Source organism: Pan paniscus, chromosome X (assembly GCF_029289425.2).
Source record: "Pan paniscus chromosome X, NHGRI_mPanPan1-v2.0_pri, whole genome shotgun sequence".
In the NCBI taxonomy this organism is placed as follows: Eukaryota; Metazoa; Chordata; class Mammalia; order Primates; family Hominidae; genus Pan; species Pan paniscus.
Window position 1 is genome coordinate 142,761,215 of NC_073272.2, and position 24,155 is coordinate 142,785,369.

Below are 24,155 nucleotides of genomic sequence, written 5' to 3' on the forward strand. Positions count from 1 at the left end.
AAACGAAATGAGCACTGGCAGTGAGCTGCACTTTTTCTAAACAGAAAATGGGTTAATGAATGAATGGGTTGCCACAAGATGCAATCCACAGCCATAATTAGTTGGACTTGCTGGTGTCAAAAGTCCAATAAATTCAGGGAAAATATAATAAACATGCAATTAACAAAAATTACATGTAAAGTCTAAAGGTTAGCTACTGCCCATGAGAGGGCATAATGAAAATAAAAGCATGAACTACGACTACTTTCTCACTTCATTGAAATCATGTGTCATTTATATGTGAGTACCCGAGGGTGTTGATGAAATTTTTTTTTTTGGCTCATATGAGAATCAGGACATAAATAATTTAAATGTCCTGAAAATCTGAAATCTGAGCTCCTAGAATCTTCAACCTGAATGGAACCTTGACTATCATACAGTCTGATACTCTAATTTTACAGACAAAGTATTAAGTCCTAGAGACTTAATGTGACATGTCCAAAAGAACACAACTGGAATTGAAACGTAGTCATCCTAAACTATAATCCAAGCTCGGAAATTCTCTCATCACTATCCCTGAGTAAATGCAAATTTTTGCGTAATGCCTACTAGAAGTCATTATCAAGAAGGCAAATGTATTTGACCAAATATATTTTGGAATAAATGTTGAAATGGAAACATAATTTGTGGATTTGATAATTGATCACCTCTGCTGTGGAAGCTATATCTTTGCATACAGACCTAAAATATCGTAGTTTTGAAATGTGCATTGAGGGAAAACTAAGGATTAGCCTGGTGGCATAAAATATGGGCAGCAGCTGGAGGTGAAGTTTCATGGAGTAAATCAGTTTTAACTTGTGAATTATTTTAATTGGAAAGTGATCTGGCAATAACTTAAATGTAAGCCTTTTAGGGATAAAATGGAACATTTGCTTTGTGTTAAGAGTTTGTGCCTCAAATCAATATTTTGTAGGTAAATGGAGACTTCAGGATAACCGAATGAATCTTAGAAGAGTAAAAAGCTGTGCCTTCTTTCTCAATAAGTCAGTGTCTCAATTCTTAAACGCTAAATCAGCACTGACTCAAGAAAACTAGAGAAAATTGACATCCTGTGAACCTGAGTTAATCTGATTATGAGAGATGCATCTATGTATCTGTGTATAATTGACTGCATATATTTTATTCTACTTCAAGTTCTTAGCTGTATGCGTGTCTAATGATTTTACTCCTTTAAGAGTAATTATAATTAGAATGAAGAAAGTATATGTAAAAAATTATTTTTAAAAAGCTGGACCTTACTGGTACTGTGAATGCTGATGCTTTTGGTTCTCGTCTATTCTATTGTTCTTCTATTCTATTACATTTTATTTTATGCCATATTTTTGCATAAAATATTTTTTATAAAAAATAATTTTTTTAAAAAAGCACAGACGTTACCAGTACTGTGAATGCTAATGCTTTTGGTTCTTGTGTATTCTATTGTTCTTTGATTCTATTACATTTTATTATATGCCATGTTTTTGCCTTCTATGGAAAAGGCTACCATTTTTAAATCAAAACTACACACATTGGGCAATCTCTTTTTACAAGAATTTTATTTTTATTTTAAGTTCTGGGGTACATGTGCAGGTTTGTTACACAGGTAAATGTGTATCTTGGTGGTTTGCTGCATCTATCAACTCATCACCTCGGTATTAAGCCCAGCATATATTAGCTATTTTTCCTAATGCTCTTCCTCCCCCGACCCCAACCCACCAACAGGCTCCGGTGTGTGTTGTCCTCCTCTTTGATTTAAAAAAATGACACATGCACACGTATGTTTATTACGGCATTATTCACAATAGCAAAGACTTGGAACCAACCCAAATGTCCAACAATGATAGAATGGATTAAGAAAATGTGGCACATATACACCGTGGAATACTATGCAGCCATAAAAAATGATGAGTTCATGTCCTTTGTAGGGACATGGATGAAATTGGAAATCATCATTCTCAGTAAACTATCACAAGAACAAAAAACCAAACACCACATATTCTCACTCATAGGTGGGAATTGAACAATGAGATCACATGGACACAGGAAGGGGAATATCACACTCTGGGGACTGTGGTGGGATGGGGGGAGGGGGGAGGGATAGCATTGGGAGATATACCTAATGCTAGATGACGAGTTAGTGGGTGCAGTGCACCAGCATGGCACATGTATACATATGTAACTAACCTGCACAATGTGCACATGTACCCTAAAACTTAAAGTATAATAAAAAAAAAATTAAAAAAAATAAAAAAATGAGACTTAAAAAGTAAGAGATACAAAGAGAATCTCTCACTTTTCAAGTCTCAGTTTTTTTGTTAAATTTGAAAAATGGGTTAATGATAGTATCACTTGCATTCAATGGGGCTATGATAAAGGTCTGATGAGATGATTTGCATAAGCATTGAGCACAATGCCTCATATGCAGAAGGCATCCAACACAGGTAAACTTGTTTTCACCATTGGTTGTAGTATTACTAGATCATTTTCAGACTATTCAGTCACTGGCCATCTCTTCTTCCCTGCATCTGTTGAGCAGAGTTCTGTGTATTCACATATAGAAAAGGAGGCAGGAGAAAGTTTCTTGGGCTCTTTTTATTGATGGAATATGTAGAAGGCAGAAAACAATCAGCTTTTTGTTTGAAGACAATTTGAAGGCTAAACTTTTCTTGCTTTTCTTTATAATGAATCAATGAAATCAAATTTATTTAAAAAGTTAATGTAAAAGGATACCAGCTTCTATTCATTCTCACTTCATTTTTCATCTGGAAGTTTGAAGCTAAAATGATTTTGTGGATCTAACACATGATCAACACTGATGTTTAGTTAGCACAATCTATGGCTCTCTGCCAGTTTTCCAGGGTAGATATCAAATGAGAAGAAAAACGCTTTGCTTCTGTGACCAACGAAAATTTATTTTTAAAAGGATAAAGGTGAGAAATCCTCAAAGCTACTGCTGTGTCTAAACTTTTGAATACTGAGAGCCTTGAATTAATAAAGATTCATATGAATAGCTTTATCGAGTACATCTTATTGAGTAAAATGTCTCCATAGGACTAAGTTAAATTCTCCCTAAAACTTTCCTAGAGTAATAAAGAAAGCATTATGTTATACTTTCTTAGAGTAATAAAGAAAGTATAAAATCTGGTGTGGATTCTAGGTGATGTCTTATACTTGGGTGCAAGCTCCAAGTATGGGAGTAGAGAGACAAAGTTGGCTTATAGACTTCATATGAGGAAAAGGTTGCTTTTAAAAATTCAGGGTGTGAGTGAGAGAGGCAGAGAAGGGGGAAGGACGTGAAGGCACAGAAGGAAAATTGGATGAGAGACCTAAGAAAGCTTTCTTTTCTCGTTCAAGCATAACAAAATGCTGGGCGGGGCAGGGGGGTGGTGGTGGAAATACCACTTAGTACTTCCTACAAAAAATATAATCATGCTTTACCAAATATAATATTTTATCCTTTCCAATGAGTGGCTAAATTTAAAAAAAAAAATCCTGAAGCTGACATTGCAAAACATGAGTATTGCTGAAGGAGTTCTGCTGGACCAGCAGTTTCGCTTTTCTAATCTTTATCCTGGAAAAGTTCAACTGTAGTCTGGTCCTTCTTTGGTCTTGGAGGAATTTGAGTAAGGTGAGGGTGCAGAGAAGGGATGTTGAACTTTTTTTTTTTTTTTTTTTTTTTAAACAGAAAATTAGTCAAACCTGCTTCTTGGCACCATATAAGATTTCAAAAGCCTACTTGATTTCCCGAATTACTCCATTAAAAATTAACTCACCCAGTTTGTAGGAAGGTAAGCCTTATTCTAAGAGATGACTACCTCAATTCCATTATAAATCTTGTAAATATGTAGGCTGACAAAAGAAAATAAATAAACCATCATCTTTGGTGTTTTATTTCTTTCAGTTGTTTTTTATGTGATTCATTAAAGTTTTTTTAACTTTTTTTTCCTCAGTTGAAAAGTTACATGTATAAATCCTGACTTTAGAACGGCAGAAACATGCACAGCTGCTGGTTTAAGCTTACAAAATCACCAAACAAAACAAAACACAACTTGGCATAGAGCCATCTTTAAACCTTTTGTAACTGAATTTAATGAGGATGAAGGTACAAATTCATTTTATACAGAAAAATAATTTTTTTCTAGTCCTATAGAAAAAAATTCTAGTCAAATAATTTTATTCTAGTCATGTAAACATATAAATTATTCTCCACATCATAATGAGAGGGCACATTATTCTTAATCTCATAAAACAGAAAGGAAGCTTGATACATGTTTGTGAGAGCATATTGCCTTGACATAGATATTTACTACTCATAAAATATTATTTTCATCTCATTGGTTTTTTATAATCTTGGAAGCCCTTTATTATTTTGTATTCTGGTAATCTCCAAATTTATTTTTATTAATTGGCTTTTTGTTGATTTATTTAATAATTAGAAAACAGTAAAATTCTCTCATAGAAGGCCTACTAGTTTGGTCAGTCTTTGGAAAGATAAACAAACAAACAAAAACTTACAAAGTTCTGTCTAAGGTTGTAAGTAAAGAGAAATGGGAGTGTCACATTTCTGAATTATAACTTGTTAATAGGCTACAGCATTTTATATTTATTCATCTCGGCTGAGGCACCAACATCCAGTGTTCTTTTCAGTTAGATTTTTCTGAAGCAATTAGGCTTCTTGCATCCATGTATCATGTTACAAGATCTATGATCCAAATGTCCCAAACACATCTGAATAAAGAAAACTCGGTTTACTTTCATGTAAAGCAAGTGTTGGCAATGTGGGTCAGGCATAGAGGCCTAACAGAAATAATCACCTGATACAATTATAGATAAATGCACCTGCATTTATTTAATACACTTTCATAATAAGGCAGCCACCCTTTCCAAATCTCTAACAGGTACTGTCCAGTCACATAAAGAAAAAATATATTAGGATGTGGAGTTCAAAGGCTTCTATGTACTTGCAAACCCTTGCAAACAGGGTCAGGGAGAGATTAAAGGTTGAGAATTTTCCCCAAAGAAATTGCATTTTAAATAGCAAAGGCAAATACTCATGGCAAATCTGAACTGTGATAAGCTACCAATAATTATTAGGTTCAATTGTGTAGTGTCACCCCAAAACTTCAAATTTTATACCAAATTTTAGATGGACAAAGTTAAATACAACGGAAAATGGAATCAAAGTTGTTAGCTACAATAATAATCCGATTAGTAATTATATCAATTAGTTCAACATTTTTAAAATTTGCCTGTGTCTTTTATCGAATAAATGTGTGCATACCTGTATTAGTTCGTTTTCATGCTGCTAATAAAGATATGCCCGGGACTGTTAATTTATAAAGAAAAAAGGTTTAATTGACTCACAGTTCAGCATGGCTGGGGAGGTCTCAAGAAACTTCCAATCATGGAAGAAGCAGAAGCAAACACGTCCTTCTTCACATGGCAGCAGCAAGGAGAAGTACCCAGTAAAAGCGGGAAAAGCCCCTTATAAAACCATCAGATCTCATGAAGAACTCACTGACTGTCATGAGAACAGCAGCATGATTCAATTATTTCCACCCCCATGATTCAATTATTTCCACCTGGTCTCTTTCATGAAACATGGGGATTATGGGAACTACAATTCATGATGAGATTTGGGTGGGGACACAGCCAAAAAATATCATTCTGCCTCTGGCACCTCCCAAATCTCATGTCCTCACAATTCAAAAGGCAATCATGCCCTTCCAACAGTCCCCAAAGTCTTATTCCAGCATTAACTCAAAAATCCAAGTCCAAAGTTTCATTTGAGACAGGGAAACCCTCTTCTGCCTATGAGCCTATAAAATCAAAAGCGAGTTAGTTACTTCCTAGAAACAATGGGGGTACAGGCATTGGGTCAATACACCCATTCCAAATGGGAAAAATTGGCCAAAACCAATTCCAAAATCCAGTAAGTCCAAAGTCCAATAGGGCAGTCATTAAACCTTAAAATTCCAAAATGATCTCTTTTGACTCCATGTCTCATATCCAGGTAATGCAGATACAAAATGAGGGCTCCCATGGCCTTGGGCAGCCCCACCCCTGTGGCTTTGCAAGGTACAGCTCCCCTCCAGCTGGCATTGAGTGTCTGTGGTTTTTCCAGGTGCACAGTGCAAGCTGTTGGTGGATGTACAATTCCGGGGTCCGAAGGAAGGTGGCCCTCTTCTCATAGCTACATTAAGCAGTGCCCCAGTAGGGACTCTGTGTGGGGATCCAACCCATATTTCCCTTCCACATTTTCCTAGCAGAGATTCTCCATGAGAGCTCTACCCCTAAAGCATCGCAGGACATCCGGGCATTTCCATACATCCTCTGAAATCTAGGCAGAGGTTCCCAAACCTCAATTCTTGACTTCTGTGCACCCGCAGGCTCAACACCGCATAAAATCTGCCAAGGCTTGGGGCTTGCATCCTCTGAAGCCCTTCCTGAGCTGTACCTTCACCCCTTTTAACGATGACTGGAGTACCTGGGAAACAGGGCACCAAGTCCCTAGGCTGCACAGAGCAGGGTGGCCCTGGGTCCGGCCGATGAAGCCATGCTTTCCTCATATGCCTCAAGGCCTGTGATGGGAAGGGCTGTCTCAGAGGTCTCTGACATGCTGTGGAGACATTTTCCCCATTTTCTTGTTGATTAATATTCGGCTCCTTGTTACTTATGCAAATTGCTGCCATAGACTTGAATTTCTCCCCAGAAAATGGGTTTTTCTTTTCTATCGCATCATCAGACTGCAGGTTTTTCAAACTTTTATGCTCTTCCTCCTCCTGAATGCTTCGCTGGTTAGAAATTTCTTCTGCCAGATCATCTCTCTCAAGTTCAAAGTTCAAGTTCAAAGTTCCTCAAATCTCAAGAACAGGTGCAAAATGCCTCCAGCCTCTTTGCAAAAGCATAACAAGAGTGACCTTTGCTTCAGTTACCAACAAGTTCCTCATCTCCATCTGAGACCACCTCAACCTGGACTTTATTGTCCATATCACTGTCAGCATTTTGGTCAAAGCCATTCAACAAGACTCTAGGGAGTTCCAAACTTTCCCACATCTTCCTGTCTACTTCTGAGCCCTCCAAACTGTTCCAAACTCTGCCTGTTACCCAGTTCCAAAGTCGCTCCACATTGTTGGGTATCTTTTCAGCAGCACCCCACTACCCAGTACCAATTTACTGTATTAGTCCATTTCCATACTGCTATAAAGAAATGCCTGAGACTAGGTAATTTATAAAGGAAAAAGGTTTAATTGCTCACAGTTCCGCAGGGCTGGGGAGGCCTCAGGAAACTTAAAATCATGGCAGAAGGGGAAGCAAACACGTTCTTCTCTACATGGCGGCAGCAGTGAGAAGTGCCAGCAGGGAAAATGCCAGAAGCCTATAAAAACACCAGATCTCATTTATTGATTTGCATATATTGAACTAGCCTTGCATCCCAGGGATGAAACCCACTTGATCATGGTGGGTAAGCTTTTTGATGTGCTGCTGGATTTGGTTTGCCAGTATTTTATTGAGGATTTTTGCATCAATGTTCATCAAGGATATTGGTCTAAAATTCTCTTTTTTGGTTGTGTCTCTGCCCGGCTTTGGTATCAGGATGATGCTGGCCTCATAAAATGAGTTAGGGAGGATTCCCTCCTTTTCTATTGATTGCAATAGTTTCAGAAGGAATGGTACCGGTTCCTCCTTGTACCTCTAGTAGAATTCGGCTGTGAATCCATCTAGTCCTGGACTCTTTTTGGTTGGTAAGCTATTGATTATTGCCACAATTTCAGAGCCTGTTATTGGTCTATTCAGAGATTCAACTTCTTCCTGGTTTAGTCTTGGGAGGGTGTATGTGTCGAGGAATTTATCCATTTCTTCTAGATTTTCTAGTTTATTTGCATAGAGGTGTTTGTAGTATTCTCTGATGGTAGTTTGTATTTCTGTGGGATTGGTGGTGATATCCCCTTTATCATTTTTTTATTGCATCTATTTGATTCTCCTCTCTTTTCTTCTTTATTAGTCTTGCTAGCGGTCTATCAATTTTGTTGATCCTTTCAAAAAACCAGCTTCTGGATTCATTAATTTTTGGAAGGGATTTCTGTGTCTCTATTTCCTTCAGTTCTGCTCTGATTTTAGTTATTTCTTGCCTTCTGCTAGCTTTTGAATGTGTTTGCTCTTGCTTTTCTAGTTCTTTCAATTGTGATGTTAGGGTGTCAATTTTGGATCTTTCCTGCTTTCTCTTGTGGGCATTTAGTGCTATAAATTTCCCTCTACACACTGCTTTGAAAGTGTCCCAGAGATTCTGGTATGTTTTGTCTTTGTTCTCGTTGGTTTCAAAGAATATCTTTATTTCTGCCTTCATTTCGTTATGTACCCAGTAGTCATTCAGGAGCAGGTTGTTCAGTTTCCATGTAGTTGAGTGGTTTTGAGTGAGTTTCTTAATCCTGAGTTCTAGTTTGATTGCACTGTGGTCTGAGAGACAGTTTGTTATAATTTCTGTTCTTTTACATTTGCTGAGGAGAGCTTTACTTCCAACTACGTGGTCAATTTTGGAATAGGTGTGGTGTGGTGCTGAAAAAAATGTATATTCTGTTGATTTGGGGTGGAGAGTTCTGCAGATGTCTATTAGGTCCGCTTGGTGCAGAACTGAGTTCAATTCCTGGGTATCCTTGTTGACTTTCTTTCTCGTTGATCTGTCTAATGTTGACAGTGGGGTGTTAAAGTCTCCCATTATTAATGTGTGGGAGTCTAAGTCTCTTTGTAGGTCACTCAGGACTTGCTTTATGAATCTGGGTGCTCCTGTATTGGGTGCATATATATTTAGGATAGTTAACTCTTCTTGTTTAATTGATCCCTTTACCATTATGTAATGGCCTTCTTTGTCTCTTTTGATGTTTGTTGGTTTAAAGTCTGTTTTATCAGAGACTAGGATTGCAACCCCTGCCTTTTTTTGTTTTCCATTTGCTTGGTAGATCTTCCTCCATCCTTTTATTTTGAGCCTATGTGTGTCTCTGCACGTGAGATGGGTTTCCTGAATACAGCACACTGATGGGTCTTGACTCTTTATCCAATTTGCCAGTCAGTGTCTTTTAATTGGAGCATTTAGTCCATTTACATTTAAAGTTAATATTGTTATGTGTGAATTTGATCCTGTAATTATGATGTTAGCTGGTTATTTTGCTCGTTAGTTGATGGAGTTTCTTCCTAGCCTCGATGGTCTTTACAATTTGGCATGATTTTGCAGTGGCTGGTACCAGTTGTTCCTTTCCATGTTTCGTGCTTCCTTCAGGAGCTCTTTTAGGGAAGGCCTGGTGGTGACAAAATCTCTCAGCATTTGCTTGTCTGTAAAGTATTTTATTTCTCCTTCACTTATGAAGCTTAGTTTGGCTGGATATGAAATTCTGGGTTGAAAATTCTTTTCTTTAAGAATGTTGAATAATGGCCCCCACTCTCTTATGGACTGTAGAGTTTCTGCTGAGAGATCTGCTGTTAGTCTGATGGGCTTCCCTTTGAGGGTAACCCGACCTTTCTCTCTGGCTGCCCTTAACATGTTTTCCTTCATTTCAACTTTGGTGAATCTGACAATTATGTGTCTTGGAGTTGCTCTTCTCGAGGAGTATCTTTGTGGCATTCTCTGTATTTCCTGAATCTGAATGTTGGCCTGCCTTGCTAGATTGGGGAAGTTCTCCTGGATAATATCCTGCAGAGTGTTTTCCAACTTGGTTCCATTCTCCCCATCACTTTCAGGTACACCAATCATATAAACAGAACCAAAGACAAAAACCACATGATTATCTCAATAGATGCAGATAAGGCCTTTGACAAAATTCAACAGCCCTTCATGCTAAAAACTCTCAATAAATTAGGTGTCGATGGGACATATCTCAAAATAATAAGAGCTATCTATGACAAACCCACAGCCAATATCATACTGAATGGGCAAAAACTGGAAGCATTCCATTTGAAAACTGGCACAAGACAGGGATGCCCTCTCTCACCACTCCTATTCAACATAGTGTTGGAAGTTCTGGCCAGGGCAATTAGGCAGGAGAAGGAAATAAAGGTATTCAATTAGGAAAAGAGGAAGTCAAATTGTCCTTGTTTGCAGATGACATGATTGTATATCTAGAAAACCCCATTGTCTCAGCCCAAAATCTCCTTAAGCTGATAAGCAACTTCAGCAAAGTCTCAGGATACAAAATCAATGTACAAAAATCACAAGCATTCTTATACACCAATAACAGATAAACAGAGAGCCAAATCATGAGTGAACTCCCGTTCACAGTTGCTTCAAAAAGAATAAAATATCTAGGAATCCGACTTACAAGGGACGTGAAGGACCTCTTCAAAGAACTACAAACCACTGCTCAATGAAATAAAAGTGGATACAAAGAAATGGAAGAACATTCCATGCTCATGGGTAGGAAGAATCAATATTGTGAAAATGGCCATACTGCCCAAGGTAATTTACAGATTCAATGCCATCCCCATCAAGCTACCAATGACTTTCTTCACAGAATTGGAAAAAACTACTTTAAAGTTCATATGGAACCAAAAAAGAGCCCGCATCGCCAAGTCAATCCTAAGCCAAAAGAACAAAGCTGGAGGCATCACGCTACCTGACTTCAAACTATACTACAAGGCTACAGTAACCAAAACAGCATGGTACTGGTACCAAAACAGAGATATAGATCAATGGAACAGAACAGAGCCCTCAGAAATAATGCCGCATATCTACAACTATCTGATCTTTGAAAAACCTGAGAAAAACAAGCAATGGGGAAAGGATTCCCTATTTAATAAATGGTGCTGGGAAAACTGGCTAGCCATATGTAGAAAGCTGAAACTGGATCCCTTCCTTACACCTTATACAAAAATTAATTCAAGATGGATTAAAGACTGAAATGTTAGACCTAAAACCATAAAAACCCTAGAAGAAAACCTAGGCATTACCATTCAGGACATAGGCATATGCAAGGACTTTGTGTCTAAAACACCAAAAGCAATGGCAACAAAAGACAAAATTGACAAATGGGATCTAGTTAAACTAAAGAGCTTCTGCAAAGCAAAAGAACCTACTGTCAGAGTGAACAGGCAACCTACAAAATGGGAGAAAATTTTCACAACCTACTCATCTGACAAAGGGCTAATATCCAGAATCTACAATGAACTCAAACAAATTTACAAGAAAAAAACAAACAACCCCATCAAAAAGTGGGCAAAGGACATGAACAGACACTTTTCAAAAGAAGACATTTATGCAGCCAAAAAATACATGAAAAAATGCTCATCATCACTGGCCATCAGAGAAATGCAAATCAAAACCACAATGAGATACCATCTCACACCAGTTAGAATGGCAATTATTAAAAAGTCAGGAAACAACAGGTGCTGGAGAGGATGTGGAGAAATAGGAACACTTTTACATTGTTGGTGGGACTGTAAACTAGTTCAACCACTTTGGAAGTCAGTGTGGCAATTCCTCAGGGATCCAGAACCAGAAATACCATTTGACTGAGCCATCCCATTACTGGGTATATACCCAAAGGACTATAAATCATGCTGCTATAAAGACACATGCACACATATGTTTATTGTGGCACTATTCACAATAGCAAAGACTTGGAACCAAGCCAAATGTCCAACAATGATAGACTGGATTAAGAAAATGTGGCACATATACACCATGGAATACTATGCAGCCATAGGAAATGATGAGTTCATGTCCTTTGTAGGGACATGGATGAAATTGGAAATCATCATTCTCAGTAAACTATCGCAAGGACAAAAAACCAAACACCGCATGTTCTCACTCATGGGGGGGAGTTGAACAATGAGAACACATGGACACAGGAAGGGGAACATCACACTCTGGGGACTGTTGTGTGGTGGGGGTAGTGGGGAGGGATAGCTTTAGGAGATATACCTAATGCTAAATGATGAGTTAATGGGTGCAGCACACCAGCATGGCACATGTATACATATGTAACATTGTGCACATGTACCCTAAAACATAAAGTATAATAATAATAAAATAAAATAATTAAAAACACACCAGATCTCGTACGACTTGCACATTATTATGAGAACAGCATGGGGAAAACTTCCCCCATGATCCAATTATCTCCACCTGTTCCCTCCCATGACATGTGGGGTTATGGAAACTACAACTCAAGATGATTTTTTTGTGAGAACCCAGCCAAACCATATGAATACCCTAATCAACCCTTGCCTGGACTATGGTAAAAACCTTGCCTGCAGCTCATGTGATGATGAGAATCTATATTCAGAAAACATTCAATATATGACACTCTCCTAGTGGTAACCTTTTGACTCCTCATTGCCTTTATGATAGATTCCACACTCCCCTGTGTAGAGGTCAAAACATCTTATTTGTCTTTTGTCAACCTTTCCTACTTCTTCTTCATTTCTCCCCTATCATAAGCATTTGCTTTATGGCAGTGTTTCTCTATGTTAGGGTATTTTGGGTAGTTTCTGTAATTTGAGTAATTGAAGTTGTAGTTGTGCGGAATTTTTATCAGAGACTAAATGTTGGTAGCTCCTCCCAGGAATATTGACAATACAATTCCCCACAAATTTCTAAATACCCACTATATGGACAGTACAGCCTCAATGTGAGAATCACTGGGCACACATGGTCCACTGTTTTTATCCTGAGAAGGTCTGTGGTTGTGCTACCTTCTGAGTTTGGGATGTGAATGCTTTCTACATTGTTTTCTAATCTAGGTCTTAGTTTCCATATAAGACTTAATACTAGTCCCCTTCCTAAACCTGGTTCACAGTGATCCATCATCATTCCTGTCATCCCTAACCACTGGTTTGGCACTTTTTAAAAAACTACTGGTTTGGCACTTAGTCTGTTCCAGTGTATGGTGTTTTTCTTGTATATTAATGTCTTCCCTTCTCTATGAAACAGAGCTACTGGAGGGGAGGAGCCTTCTCTGAATTGCTAACAAGTAGCACAGTAACCTCTTAGCCTCCCTCATGTAGTGAGCTTTTTTATAACTCTCAGCCTTTCATGCACTATTACTACTCTCTGGAATATCCTTGGCTATCACTTTTACCTTCAAAACGCCTCCTCTTCCTCCAAGAGATAGCTCAGCTGTTACCTTTTTGGGGCAGTCTCCTCTGACCCCAGAACCCATGATGGGTCCTTCCATGTTTTCTTATGGCATAAGGCATGTACTTCCATCATAGCACTTGTCACAGTGTAACATACTTGCCTGGTTAAGCAAGTGTATCTCCTCCACTCTTTAGGGAACTCCTTGAGGATGAGTTTTTATGTAAATGTGTTCCTCCAGTCTCTATCATACACCTGTCACACATGCTGCTCTTGTTAGTTTTATAATCTTCCACTATCTTGGCTTTGTAGGGCAGAAGAGCTAATTTGTTTTCAGTGCCAAAAATATACTAGGGATCATTTTGCCTATGTCAATAGGGGTCATTTTGATGCTTACAAATAAAATAAAACTCTCTCATTCCCCAATAAAAGTTATTTATGTTTGGAGAAATAGAAGAAAATGAATAAAACTGTTTCAGGATTCTTGAATATGAACAAAGTATTATATACTTTTAAACATTATCACAATGCACACATAAATACACATGCGACAATAGAAGTAGAAGAAAATACAATATTTATCTTATTATCTTCCAATTCCAAATGAGAAAAATAAGGTGTAAGAATTGTACCCAAGATCATATGACTAGTGAGTGGTGAAGTATTTGAGTCTGGTCTGTCTAATTCTGATGGTCATACTTATTTACCTGTGCCAGAAATGGCAAGCATAGCATGTGTAAGCCACAAGTGACAAGATACTATGCTAAATATTTAAATATAACTGATATAACTGAATTTAGGATTATTACATGAAAATGTTGTTTGTCAGCTCAAAAATAAATAGGTAAGAGGAGACATATTGAGTAAAAGGTGGGAACTGCAAACTGGAGGGAAGGAAATATGTTTGCTGAAGAAAATACCTTTTCAGCGCCAATACCCCATTTTAAAAGTGAAACAAAATTAAATGAGCAAACAACAAAACTCACTGAGAGAACAAATGATTAAGAATCATCAAATTTTGAAACTAGAAGGAGTCTTAAAGGACATCTAGCTGACCTAGCTCACTTTCCCAAGGGTAAAACAGGCTCAGAGGAAGATGTCAATGAGTGAGACCAGTCCACTCCACAATGGTATACAAACTTCAGTGTGACTTAAAAGCACTGCAGATCTTGTTAAATAGGCAGATTCATGGGCTACTTCTACAGTGATTCTCATTTGGTTAGGGTGAGAGGTGGGACACGGGAATATGCCTTCTTAATAAGCTCTTCATGTGTTCTGATGAAGATGGTCCTTCTTCACATCACCTATTTCAGAGCAGGATTATCATTGTGAAAATGGATGGTCATGAAGAAGCTAACGTACATGCAGTATGTGTAATATTACATAATGATAATTAGCTCAGTCTAGGAGACTCTTATGGTCAGGGGTCCCAAGAGGTAAACCTTAATATGTCATTATATCCCACAAACCCCTAGGATCATCATCAGTAACTCATTGCTCAGTCGCCTGTGAATCTAACAAGATCTCCTATTTCCTCAAGCACTTCAACATTTTAATCTTGGGGATAAGAATTTTGTTGGATTTACTCCCTACTGGAGCACTTCTGAAAAATGGGAAACAGGCTGGACATGCCCCAGCCCTCCGACTTGGTAAACGTTGTAGACATATAGTGGTCTCAAAGTCTTAGAGATGAAAGGATTTAGAGGCCACCCAGTCTTCACTCAGCGAAAGAATGTCACATGCCATTGGAAATATTTTTTTCAGATGTTTCTTTCTTGACAAGATCCACACTACCTGACCACCTTTTTGAAAATTACCACCCCTTCTCAGCATTTCCATTCCTTTAATCTGTTCTGCTAATTCCTTTTTCATCAAACTTATTACTTTGTAAAATAACATATAATTCGTATTGATTATGTTTCTTTTCTTTTCCTCTCTATATAGAATGGGAGTTCCATGAGGAAGAGGGCAGTGATCTTGATTTTGTTCCCTGCTGTATTCCCAAGGTGTAGAATGAAGACTGACACATAGTAAGTTCTCAATAAATATTTGTGGAATGTTGAATTATTTATTTATATAGCGTTGCAAAGTCTCTGATTAGATCTTCGCAGTGACAGGTTTATTTATAGTTCTTGTCTGATTGCTCTTGCAAGTATTTACAGTATTGTATTGAATAGAAGTGAGAAGAACAGGCATCCTTTCCTTGTACCAGATCTCTTAGGAAAAGCTTTCAATCTTTCTCCAATGATTATAAAATTAACTGTGGGATTTTCATAATTGGCCTTTACTACATTAAGGAAATTTCTTTATTTGCTTATTTTGTTAAGAATTTTAACATGAAAAGATGTTGAATTTTTTTAGATGTTTTTCCTGCATCTGTTGAGATGATCATCTGATTTTAATTTTTTATTTTCTTAATGTAATGCATCACATTGATTGATTTGTACATGTTAAGGCAATCTTGCATCCCAGCGATAACTCCAACTTGGTCATCATGTATAATCTTTTGGATGTGTTATTGAATTCAATTTGGTAGTATTTTGTTGAGAATGTTGTATCTATGCTCAAAAGAGCTATTGGCCTGTAGTTGTCTTTTATTGTGATGTCACTGTCTGGCTTGGGTATCAGGGTGATTCTGGCCTTTAAGTGGGCTTGGAAGTATTTCCTCTCCCGCATCGCCAAGTCAATCATAAGCCAAAAGAACAAAGCCGGAGGCATCACGCTACCTGACTTTTGGAAGACTTTAAAAATAATTCATATTGATTATTTTTTGAATGTTTGATAGAATTCAGCCATGAAACCATCTGGTCCTGGGCTTTGCTTTGGTGACAGGTTTTTTAGTACTGCCTCAATCTCTTCATTTGTAGTTTGTTCAAACTTTCTATTTCTCCCAGGTATGTTGTGTGTCTCTAAAAAATTATCCATTTACTCTAGGTTATCCAGTTGATTGGCATATGATTAATCACAATTGTCCCTTATGATTCTTTTTTCTGTGAGGCATTTATTGTAACATCTCCTTTTCATTTCTGATTTTATTTGTCTTCCCTTCTTTTTATATTTTAGTCTAGCTAAATGTTACTACATGTTGTTTATATTTTCAAAAAAGTCATCTCTTAGTTTTATACATTTTTTCCTAGTTTTTGTATACACTGATTTTTTTTCTGATCTTTATTATTTTCTTTATTTAAATAACTTTGGATTTAGTTTGTTTTATTATTTTACTAGATTCTTGAGGTATAAAGTTAGATTGTTTATTTGACATCTTTTTAAATTTTTAATTCATGTGGTACATATTAGGTGTATATATTTATGGGATACATAAGATGTTTTAATATAGGCAAACAATGTGTAATAATCACATTATGAATAATGGGATATTTATTCCCTCAAGCATTAATCCTTTGTGTTACAAACAGTCTAATTATTCTCTTTTAGTTATTGAAAATTTACAATTAAATTATAATTGACCATGGCCACTCTGTTGTGCTATAAAATAGTCAGTTTTATTTGTTATTTATAAGTATACTTTTTGAACTTGTTAAGCATCCCCACATTCTCCCATCCTCCTACAACTCTTCCCTGCCTCTGGTAACTATCTATATTAATCTGTTCTCAAACTACTGTAAAGATACTATCTGAAACTGGGTAATTTCTGAGGAAAGAAGTTTAATTGACTCACAGTTCCACATGGCTGGAGAGACCTCAGGAAAGTTAAAATTATGGCAGAAAGCAAAGGGGAAGCCAGGCACGTCTTACATGGTGGTGGGAGAGAGAGCTACCACAGGAGGCTCTGTGACTTTTAAACCATCAGATCTTGTGAGAACTCCCTATCATGAGAACAGTATGGAGGAAAACCGCCCTCATGATCCAATCACCTTTCATCAGGTCCTGCCTTGGACACATGTTGTGGGTTACAACTCTAGATGAGATTTGGGTGGGGACACAGATCTCATCCATGTCATTCTTCCTGTGGCCCCTCCCAAATCTCATGTCCCTTTCACGTTTCAAAACCAATCATGCCTTCCCAACCAGAGTCTTAACTCATTCCATCATTAACTGAAAAGTCCAAGTCCAATGTCTCATCTGAGACAAGGCAAGTCACTTCCACCTATGAGCCTGTAAAATCAAAAGGGGTGATCCAATTTGTCCAATTTTGCTTTGGTTGCCTGTGCTTATAGAGTATGGCTCAAATATTTTTTGCACAGACCAATGTCCTAGAGAGTTTCCCCAATGTGTTCTTGTAGTAGTTTGACACCTTGATGCCTTAGATTTAAGTCTTTAATCCATTTTGATTTGCTTTTGTATATGGTTAGAGAGAGGAGTCCAGTTTGATGATTTTGCATATGGATATCCACTTTTCCCAGCATTATTTATTGAAGAAACTGTCTTTTCCCTAGTGCACGCTCTTGGCACCTTTGTCAAAATCAGTTGACTGAAAGTGTTTGAATTTGTTTCTGGGTTCTCTCTTTTGTTGCATTGGTCTAAGTGTTTTCTTTTAATGACAGTACCATGAGATTTTGATTACTGTATTTCTGTAGTATTATTTGAAGTTGGGTATTGTGATTCCTCCAGGTTTGTTTTCTTTGATTCAAATGGCTTTGGATATTTTGGATATTTTGTGGTTCTATGTAATTTTATTTCTGTGAAAAATGTCATTGCTATTTTGATAGGGATTGCATTGAATCTCTAGATTGCTTTGGTTAGTATGAATATTTTGACAATATTGATTATTCCAAACTATGAACATGGAATAACTTTCCATTTTTTGTGTCCTTTTCAATTTCTTTCATCAATGTTTTATAGTTTTCATTACAGATATTTTTACTTTTTGGTGAAGTTAATTCCTAGATATTTAAATTTATTTGTGGTTATTGTAAGTGTAATAACTTTTTAATTTATTTTCCACATTGTTCTCTGTTGGCATATACAAATGCTACTGGTTTTGTATTTTGATTTTGTATCCTGCAACTTTACCAAATTTGTTTTTCAGTTCTTATAGTTTTTTGTTGAGTCTTCAGGTTTTTCCAAGCATATGATCATATCGTCTGCAAACATGGATATTTTGACGCCTTCTTTTAGGGTTTGGATGGCCTTTATTTATTTCTCTTGTCTGATTGCTCTAGCTAGGACATCCAGTACTATGTTTAACAACAGTGTTTAAACTGGGCATCCTTGTTATGGTCCAGATCATACAGGAAAGGATTTTAGTTTTTCCCAATTCAATATAATACCAGCTCTGGGTTGGTCATAGATGGTTTTTATTCTGTTAAGGTATGTTTCTTCTATCCTCAGCATTTTAAAGGTTTTTATCGTGAAGGGATGTTGAATTTTATCAAATGCTTTTTCAGCATCAATTGAAATGATCATTTTTTTTGTCCCTCATTCTATTGATATATCATATTGACTGACTTGTGTATGTTAAACCATCATTGCATCCAAGGGATAAATCCGACGTGGTCATGATAAGTAATCTTGTTAAAGTATTGTTGAATTCATTTTGCTAGTGTTTTGTTGAGTATTTTTGGATCAATATTTATGAGAGACATTGGTCTGTAGTTTTCTTTCTTTGATGTATCTTTGTCTGGTTTTGTTATCAGGGTAACACTGGCCTCATAGAATGAGTTTAGAAGTATTCCCTTTGCTCTGTGCTTCTCTTTCTTGCCACCTTGTGAAGAAGGTGCCTTTCTTCCCCTTCACCTTTTGCCAGGATTATAAGTTTCCTGAGGGCTCCCCAGCCATGTGAACTGTGAGTCAATTAAACCTCTTTCCTTTATAAATTACCAAGTCCTGGGCAGTTCTTTATAGCAGTTTGAGAACGGACTAATACAACCTCTTTGTTCTCTGTAGTCCGGAGAGACTCAAGAATGCAGAGCACTGTAAATTCTTAGAGCAAGGTGATTTTGTAGCCAAGACTGTAAGTGACAGCTGCAAACATTGGAGCATGTGTTGTGTACACAAACTATTTCCAGGACAACCTAGAGAACTGGATTTATCACTTGAGTGAACAAGGAGCAAAGGCATGGGGAGCGCCATACTCTCTTTCAGGCATGTGGATGTCTATTGTTTATCTGCCCTGTTGGATTCCAGATGCAGGCTGACCTGACCCTCCAACAGCTGTTGGAAAAGTGTGTCGACATACCCCTTTCTAGGGAGAAGCTATGAGCTGAGTGTTTTAATCCATTTTCTCTGCACTCATCCTGGGTGCTACAGCCACTAGAAATACTCACATGCCCCATTCAGAACTACTTCTTTATTCTCTATGGTCCAGGGAAACTCAGGAATGCAGAGTCTCATTCACTCCCAGAACCAGGTGATTTAAGAGTCAAGACCTTTAGGGAGGACTACAAAAGTTGTTGTGTCATATGTGTGGTTCAAATGCATCCCTCCTCAGGGAAAAGCTGGGATTCGGGGAATGCATATTTTAAAAAGATAAATGGTCTAAGTATCATTTTATTTGCATCTGATTTTTCATACATATTTTAATTATCTAAATTCTAGGCCTATACTAGGCAAATTTGGATGGCTGCCCAGGTCACAACAATTTCCCCAGGGGCTATGTCATTGATGCACCCACATACTTCTTTAGAGAAACAATTCACCCTCCCTTGTCCAATCATATAGGCCCAAATGGAAGCTCTGTGACCCCATGTCCATAACCCCAATGATTGGGCTAATTAATGGGCACCTTACCACACCCCTAATGCATTGATTAGTCCACAGGGTGGACATAAGACTCAACCTGTATTCACTGAGGATTTTCAAACTATAAATTAGAGGAAGAAGCCCAGTTTTGTCTCTGTCACAAGTATGTAAGAGCGCAAACACAAAAGTTAATATTGGAAAAGTTCTCAACCATATAATGGTACACTGAATGAACAAAGCTTGCACTGATAAGACATGAGATGGCCAGGCTGACTGATAAAGTTGTGATAGCAAATGAATCTCTACTGTAACTCAGTCCCATTCTCCAACTTCTTAGTTAATTGAGCCTTGGTTACTTTGATATTTTAAACCAAAACCAACAATCCAAGGAGTTTTGACTATTTTGATGGAAAAAATGAAGTTTCTCATTAATTATATGCATACTGTCCTAAGCAGTTGAAAGCCTTTCTCTTAACATTTTAATTGTGACTTGGTTAAAATTGCATAGACACAGCCAGAGGATTTGCATCATGGTATTGTTTTTTGTCAAGCTATATTGGATGTTGACCTTGACTTATCCAATGTGTGAATGTGTCCATAACAGTTCCAATTTCTTCACAGAAGAATGTTTTAATTATGTAGACAATTTCTTAGTTAAAAATTAATTTATCTTATAAAGAACAGTAAAGTATTAGTTAGTGGAATATTATTATTTGAATAGTAAAATTTGAAGGGTGAGATCTAGCTGGTAGTATGACATAGGATAAACATAATGAATGACATTTATTTTTTCTTGTAATAAATTGCTTTGGCATGATTAATGTAATTTTTGCATGTAATAATAGAATTCTATGATTGAAGTATTTATTATTAAAGGGACTGATTAACGGTGTGACATCACAAATAACTATCCATGACTAATAAAAAATGAGAAAAATTTTTAGATAGTTTTCTAATGGGACATTTGTTTTTATCCTAAAAAAAAGCCACGAAGAGCAATAACTCCACAATACCACCACCACAACTATACTGCTGAGCAGGTCCCCCACCAGGTTCTCATGGTGAAAATCAAAGAAAAATCCTCTCATGCTTTCAGCAGAGGCTAACCACTTAGAAATCTGAAGTGTTCTATTCTCAGTCACAGAGACTTACTCCCAAGGGAAACTACTTTACCAGAGACAGTTCATTATAAGGAAAGGTCAATTAGTCAACTGGACCCCCGCTAGGCTTCACATATTACATAGGAGAGATAAAAATGTAAGAAACTCTTCTGAAGGTCAGCTTAGGAATTCAGGCCCACTAAAAGAACTCTAAAATTTAATTGCAATATTATCAAACAATTTCCTTTTGGAGTACCTTGCCATCACTTAAACAGGGCACCAGTATAAAACAGTAGTTTATACCTGAGAGATCTACAAAAAAAACAGACATTATTTAAGAAAGAATGTCTAAGGAAACCCGAATAAAACACAAAAGACAATAATAAGTACAGCAGGTGAAATGGAAGTCTCTGATGCATACAGCTACATTGAACATTAAACACAACCTAACTTTTGACCAAATAAACATGAAACTTTACACCAAAGGCCTATTTACCTTAGTTCCTATTATTTTTTGTGTCATGATGGGCTTTCAACAACAATAAAAAAATTACAAGTCACATTAAAATGCAACACAAACCACAGTCTGAAGCAATAAAACAAGGATCAAAACCAAAACTAGATTTGGCAGAAATTTTTAATGGTCATAACATGAATTTAAAATTACTATGATTAGTAAACTAAAAGCTCTAAGTAAACTAGAAACTCTAATGAAAAAATCAAACAACATGCAGGGAAAAAATAGGTAATGTAAATGCAGTGCCATAAACTATTGAATGAGTCAAAAAATAAAAACAAATGCCAGAAAATTTAAAAAGTAACAGAAATAAGCAATGTTTTGATGTTTTCATGAGTAGAATGTACTCAGCTAAGGAACGCTTCAGTGAGATTAGACGTGTCAACAAAAACTTCCAACACTGAATATAAGAAAAAAATAATTTTAAAAAAATAAATGGAATATCCAAGAACTGTGAAACAATTTAAAAAAGATATTAGATAGGTATAATAAGGATATCAAAAGTAGAAGAGAGATAATAGGAGAAGAAATCATTTTTTCCAAAATTGATGACAGATATGAAACCGTAAACTCAGAATGTTCAGAGAACACCAAGAAAATTATATATATATAATTATATATATATACATACATTCACACACACATACACACACAAACACATATCTAAGTATATCGTATTTAACAAAAAAAACTTGAAATAAATCGAAGTGAGGGAGCAGATTAACCATAAAAGAACAAAGACAAGAATTACATTCTCTTCAAAAACATGCAAGCAAGAAGAGAACAGTGAAAATTAATTGTGTTGAAAGAAAATGTAAAGCACCAGTCTATAATTATATACCCAGTAAAATTATCACTCAAAAGTGAAGAAGAAATAAAGACTTTTTCAGATAAGCAAAAACTGAATCAGTTTGCTGCTGGTAGTATTGCCTTGCAAGAAATTTTTATAAAAATATTCTTCAGAAAAAAAGGAAAGTTATATAGATTAGCAACTCAGATTTACTTGAAAAAGGGGAAGCATTAGAAAAGAAATAAAACTAAATTTAAATATTTTTATTATTTTTAGTTGGTATAATAGATAATTGTCAAAATGATAACAAAAATGTACTGAGAGATTATAGTTTACAGATAAGTAAAAGGAATGACAGAAATATTATGAGAGACAGCAGGGAGGAAAAAGAAATACTCTGTGATAAGGTGTCCGTATTACTCATGAGGAAACATGGTACTATTTGAATGTGAACTTTGATTAGCTTCAAATGTATATTGATAACTCTAAAAGTAGTTTGTAATGTAAACTTTATAGACTAAGAGAAGAGAGAAAACAGAATAATATTAAATGTTCCATTAAAATTAGTGAAGGTAGAAAAGGGGGAAGAATGAGAACAAATGCAATAAACAGAAAACAGTAAGAAATATGATAGATAATAACCCCAAATATCAACCATATCTTTGAATGTAAATTGTATGCACATATAAATTAGACAGAGAGAGAAGATATAAAAAAAATCAAGATCTAGCTATATGTTGTTTACAAGAACCCAACTTTAGATACAATGACACAAATCAATTAAAAGTACAAGGATGGAGAAATATATATCACTCTAACACCAACGAAAAGAAAGCTGGAATCACTATATTGCCTTCAGACAAAGCCCATGTCAGCACAAGGAATGTGATAAGGGATAAAGAGAGGTATTAAGTAATGACAAAGAAACCAATCCTGCAAAAATACATGATAATCCTTAATATGCATGTACCTAAATAGAACATCAAAATATGGAACAAAAACTGGTAGAACGTTAGGAGGGATGGACCAATCCATTATTATAATTGCAGTCCTTAACAAATCTCAATCAGGAATTCAAAGGTATAGCAGGCAGATAGTCAGTAAGGATATAATTTTATGAAAAATTACCATCAATAAACTTGATCTAGCTGACATTTATAGATTAGTTCATTTAACAACACCAGAATACAGATTCTTCTCATACTCACATGGGACAGTAGTCACTCAGGTAGACAACATTCTGGGCCATAGCACATACCGTAACAATTTTAAAAGAATAGAAATCACATAGAGTGGGCTCATGTATCACAATTGATTTAAACAAGAAACAAACAATGGAAAGATAGCCGGAAACTCACAAAATATTTAAAAGTTAAAAAACACCATTCTATATAATACATGGGACAAAAAGGAAGTTTTGAGGGAAATTTAAAAAGTAAACAAGTATTTTTCAACAGAAGAATGGATGAATAAAATGTATATATTCACAATGGAATACTATTCAGTCATAAGAAAGAATGAAATCCTGTAATTTGTAGTAGCATGTGTGGAACCTAAAGGTCATTTTGCTAAGTGAAATAAGCCAGGCACAGTAAGACAAATATCACATATACTGATTCATAAGTAGAAGCTAAAAAATGTTGATCTCGGGGAGGCAGAGGTTGAATGATAGTTTCCAGAAGCTGGAAAACCTGTGTGTTTTGGTAGGGAGATAAAGAGAGATTTGTTAATGAATACAAACATGTAGTTAAATAGGAGAAATGGGTTCCAGTGTTCGAAAGCACAGTTGGATGACTGTAGTTAACAATAATATATAGTATATTTCAAAATAGCTAAAAGAGCATATTCAAAATGTTCTCAATGAAAAGAAATGATAAATGCTTGAGATGATGGATATTCTAGGTACCCTGGCTTAATCGTTACACATTGCATTGTATGCATGTATCAAAATATGGCATGGACCCCATCAGTATGTACAAATATTATATATCCATTAATCTTTTTAAAAAGTGAAGTAAATAA